Source organism: Myotis nattereri (assembly GCF_964212035.1).
Source record: "Myotis nattereri genome assembly, chromosome: 4".
NCBI lineage: Eukaryota > Metazoa > Chordata > Mammalia > Chiroptera > Vespertilionidae > Myotis > Myotis nattereri.
In genome coordinates this window covers 61,057,659-61,063,435 of record NC_138079.1, presented here as the reverse complement: position 1 = coordinate 61,063,435, position 5,777 = coordinate 61,057,659, and positions in this window count along the sequence as shown.

Here is a 5,777-nt window from a genome sequence, read left to right as displayed (position 1 = left end):
GCAGTGGGCCAGAATGGGGTGGGAGGGCTCAATTGGGGGCCAGGGGCCTATGGGAGGGGCCATGGGTGGTTGGCCAGCAGACCCTGCCCCTGATCAGAGTGGGGGGCCTGATTGGGGGCGAAGCTGGCTGGGGGGGGAGGGGCTGCTGGCCGATCAGGGTGTTGTGGGCCCATTGGGGACAGGGCAGACTGGGGAGAAGGGCCACAGTGGGGTTGGCTGGCCTCCCCATCCTTGATCAGGGTGGGAGAGCCTGATCAGTGGCAGGGATGGCTGAGGGGAGGGTCCGCAGGCCTGCCCCAACCCCCAAATTGGGCCAGTTTGCTCGCCACAGTGGGTGTCATAGTGATCGGTCATTCCGGTCTTTCCGGTGTTACAGTCGCCGGCATATATATATAGGGGCCTGGTGCACGAAATTCGTGCACTGGGTGGGAGGGGGGCAGTGTCCCTAAGCCCAGCCTGCCCCCTCTCACATACTGGGAGCCCTCAGGCGTTGACCCCCATCACCCTCCGATTGCCTGATCGGCCCCTTTGCCCAGGCCTGATGCCTCCGCCAGAGGTGTCAGGCTTGGACAGGGGACCCCCATCTCCCCCCGATCACTGGCTCTGGCCCCCGCCCAGACCTGAGGCCTCTGGCCCAGGAATCATGCCAGGGCAGGGGACCCCCATCTCCCTCTGATCGCTTGCTCCACCCCCCGCCCAAGCCTGACGCCTCTGACCCAGGCTTCAGGCCTGGGCAAGGGGACCATCATATCCCCCCAATCCCTGGCTCCGCCCCCTGCCCAGGCCTGATGCCTCGGCCAGAGGAGTTGACCCTCATCACCCTCCGATCACCAATCACTGGATCGGCCCCTTGACCAGGCCTGAGGCCTCCAGCAGAGGTGTCAGGCCTGGGCAGGGGACCCCCAGCTCCCCGCGGTTGCAGGCTCCACCCCTGCCCAGGCCTAATGCCTCTGGCCTAGGCGTCCGGCCCGGGAAGCGGGGACCTGCAGTGGCAGTGGGGGGCACCGCGATCCTGGGCTTCTCTTTAGGCCCAGGCAAGGGACCCCTAGCTCCTGGGACTGCCAGCTTCGACCATGCCCAGCTCCCATCGCTGGCTCCACCCCTACTTCCTGCTATCACTGGCCAGGGTGGCAAAGGCGCCTGATTCTCTGATCATGGCTGGGGGGCAGGGCAAAGGCGTCCCCAGGGCCCCCCAGCTCTTAGCTCCCCCCTGGGTTTCTGATCACTGTCAGTGGCAGGGGGCTTCTTCCTGCTTTCCCTTTCACCTCCCTGCATTGTGCCTACATATGCAAATTAGCCGCCATCTTGTTGGCAGTTAACTGCCAATCTTAGTTGGCAGTTAATTTGCATATAGGCCTGATTAGCCAATGAAAACAGTATCACCGTACGCCAATTACCATTTTTCTCTTTTATTAGTGTAGATTATTACGGTAGATATATATATATAATATATATTTATATATATATTAAAAATTTTCATCTTTGAATATCTTTGTTTCCATTTTTAATGTCCTTATTATGTCCTTAATGAAAGCTCTATCATTTTCTCAATAAATATTGTACACCTATGCAGCCTAGATATCTATCTTTTAGTTTATATTACTTTTTCAATGGAATTTTATACCTTTGTTACTTTATGTTTGTAGTGTATGTAATGCTATTGAATTTTTTGTAGGAAAGATATTTTTTTTAGTTTGCTTGAAGTTTCAGGAAATTTTGTTTCATTTAGTTATTCGATTACTAAATAATAAAAATCTAATATATTTTTCTCTCAACTTTTAAATATCTTTTTGTTTATAATATATTATTTTACTATCCACAATTTTTATAAATATTGAATGTCAGTAAATGTGAATTTCTATCTTGTTAAATTTTAAAAAAATTGTTTCATTATGAAATATGCTTGGATAGGTTTTAGAAAATTACCATTATTTGTTTAAGGACATTCTCTTGTGTTTTTTAGTGGTTTAATATATATTTGCGTGAAAAGTATTTAGATTTAATAATTTTTACATCTTTGAAATTTTTTATACTACTTTAATTCATTAATATATTTCTCAAATTCAAATTTTTCCATTTTGGGCCAGGTAACATGACTTCATAGTTTTACACTTGAAATGATCTCCCACAAACTCAAAGAGCAGTTTCTTATGTTAAATATATGGACTTTTTCATGATCAACTTCAAATATATGTCAAAAACAGCAATTATATGAGAAATCTTTTTTTTTTAAATTTTTAATATATTTTATTGATTTTTTACAGAGAGGGAGGGAGAGAGGTAGAGAGTTAGAAACATCGATGAGAGAGAAACATCGATCAGCTGCTTCCTGCACGCCCCCCACTGGGGATGTGCCCGCAACCAAGGTATATGCCCTTGGCCAGAATCGAACCTGGGACCTTTCAGTCTGCAGGCCGATGCTCTATCCACTGAGCCAAACCGGTTTCAGCAGAGAAATCTTAGGTTGATTCTTGTGTTTGTGGGAGTTCTGCCATTCTTTTTTAGTAAACTTGTTCAGTAAAGGCCCAGGCAGTGACTATTTTAAATTTTGAGTGCCATATGGTCCATGTTTCAAATACTCAAGTCAATTGTTGTAGTAAAAAAGCAGCCATAAACTATATATTAAATGAGAGTAGCAGTGTTCCAATGAAACCTTATTATACACACTGAAGTAACCATTGATAGACTGTTTTATAATAATAATTGTATATTTTAATACTTCGCTTTTAATAATGAATAGAACATGTAGACAAATATCAAAAGGAAATAGAGGACTTTATTAACACTATAAACTAACTATAAATAACAGGCATACAAACATTCCACATAACAACAGAAAAATATATATTCATCTAAAATACACATGCAACATTTTTCAAGATAAACCATAAATTAGGTCATAATATGTCTCAATATGTTTTAAAAAATTGAAATTATATGAAGTATGTTTTATGATCACAATAGAATGAAAGTGAAATCAACAGCAGAAGGAAAACTGGCAAATATGTGAAACTAAACAATACAGTCTTAAAAATAATAGGTCAAAGAAAAAAAAATCAATGTAAACATTATAAAATACTTTGAGATGAACAAGAACAAAATCACAACATACCAGAACTTATACAATGTAACAAATCAGTACTCAGTGAGAAATGTCTAGCTGTAAATATCTACATTAAAAAAGAAGAAATATCTCAAATCAATAACCTATTTTTATACCTTAAGGAACTAGATTAAGAATAGCAAACTAAACCCAAAGCAAGCCAAAAGGAGATAATAAAGGTTAGAGTAGAGATAAACTGAACAGAGAATAGAAAACAATAGAAAGATTTAATGAAACTAAATGCTGGTTTTTTGAAAGATAAAATCGATATGTCCTTAGCTAGACTAAAATAATAAATAAAGGGTACATATTAATTAAAGTCAAAAATAAGCTCAAGGGCACTATTATTGACATTACAAAAACTAGAAAGATTATAAGAATACTCAGACAAATTGTATCTCAGAATCATTAGATAATCTAGAAGAAATAGAAAAATGAAAAACACACAAGTTACCACATCTGACTCAAATAGAAAATCTAAACACATTTATAACAAAAAGTTTAAGTAATAAAAAAATTTTCAACAGTCCTCACCAGTTTTGCTCAGTGGATAGAGCATCAGCCTGTGGACTGAAGGGTCTGTGATTCAATTCCTGTCAAGGGCACATGCCCAGATTGTGGGCTCAATCCAAGTAGGGGTGTGCAGGAGGCAGACGATCAATGTTCCTCTCTCATCATTGATGTTTTTATCTCTAGCTCTATCTCTCTCCCTTCCTCTCTCTCTCAAATTAATAAAAATATATCCTAATATATAAATAAACAAACAAACAAACAGTATAAAGTAACAAAGCTGAGTTCACATTCCTGCTCCCCACATCTAAACGTTTACCTTGGGGGAAAAACTCACTTCATGTTGTATCAATATATCTTTGATATTTTGGGAATAATAAATTTCTTTTGCAGGGGTATTGCAATTACTACATTATATTTTCAGACTCTGGTAGAAAAATACCACCTATGAGTAATCTAATGACCACTGTTACCAGCAATGATGCTTAAACGTTGAACTTCCTGTGTTTCTGACACACAGAGTCCTCCACTATTCCCTGAGTTCACATTACCTTCTATTAAATAAAGCTCCTTAAAAGTACTTTTCCAGTTCTTGCTATTTTCCATAGCACCTAAGCTTGTTTCTTTTAAAATGTATTTAAACACAATTATGTACCCCTACTTTGGGCAGTGCAGTATTGGGTGTTTGAAATACAAAGATGAATAAGAAAGTAAGAAGATAAATGAGAGACAAAATTAAGTTATAAACTATCTTCCTACACAGTTCCTTTCCCTGTTTCTAAGCACACACACCCCCCCAAACACACACACACACACACACACACACAGACAAAACTTTTGTCAAATCTTGACTGGTTCAAATTATTTCTCAGAATAAATTTCAAGTTTATAGCCATGAAAATATATAGGGCTCCTGAGAACACAGCCACCATTTATGTCTCAATTGTCATACATTCATATTTTATATCTATATATAGAAAATTTATAAAAAAATAATTTCCATGCTACCATATAAAATGCTTATAATTTTCTATTCACTTTGTCCTGTTTTATACCTCTTTGCTCATCTTCTCTCTCCCTAAGAATCTCACTTTCCACCTTTTAAAATATCATTATTCTTCCCTCAGGTCAGGAGGCTTCTCCTCCAGATATCCCTTGTCAAATCCTGATTCAGGCAGCACTTTTTTGTTTGTTTTCTTTGCCTATGCTCTCAGAGCACTGAATATATATCTATCTTAAAATTAATAAATATATAGAAACTAACAGTTGATGTTCCACCTACCATTCTATACTGAAGCTTCAGAGAGCTGGAATCATTACTTCTTTCTTCCCTTTTTCTTTTTACTCCTGTCTTCTAGCTCAGTGGTGAGCAGACGATGTTTGTAAAGGGTCAGATAATGTACATTTTAAGCACTGCATGCCACACAAACTTTATCACAACTACTCAGCTCTATGGTTGTAACATCAAATCGGCCATAGGTAATAAGTAAATGAATGAACATGGCTATCCTAATCCTATCTAATAAAATAGAAACATGGTAATTAGCGTACGAACGCTACCCTTCCAATTGGCTAATCAGGGCGATATGCAAATTAACTGCCAGCCAAGATGGCGGCCGGCAGCCAGGCAGCTGGAAGCAAACGTGAGACGTTCCCTGCCTGCCTTGCTGGCCTCTGAGCTTTCAGTTTAAGAAACATTCTAACAAATATAGAAGCTAAACAAAACCCCAGAAACTTGCTTTTAGCTGGCCAGGATCTCAGAGCTGGAGTTATACATTGTTTTGATTATAGAACCTAAACAAACCAGATACCTGCTTTCAGCAGCAGAGGCCTCAGAGCTGGAGCCAGAGCTAAACCTGGCCCAGAATTAAAAAAAAAAAAAAAAAAAAAAAAAAGGAGCAGTTGGGAGCTTTAACCCTCAGCCCCTCACCCAGACTGGCCAGGCACCCCAGTGGGGACCCCCACCCTGAAGGGGGTGTGACCAGCTGCAAACAGCCATCATCCCCTCATTCAGGTTGGCCAGTCACCCAGTAGGGACCCCCACCCTGATCCAGGACACCCTTCAGGGAAAACCAGCCAGCCTCACCCGTGCACCAGGCCTCTATTCTATATAGTAAAAGGGTAATATGCCTCCCAGCACTGGGATCAGTGGAGCCGAGAGGCC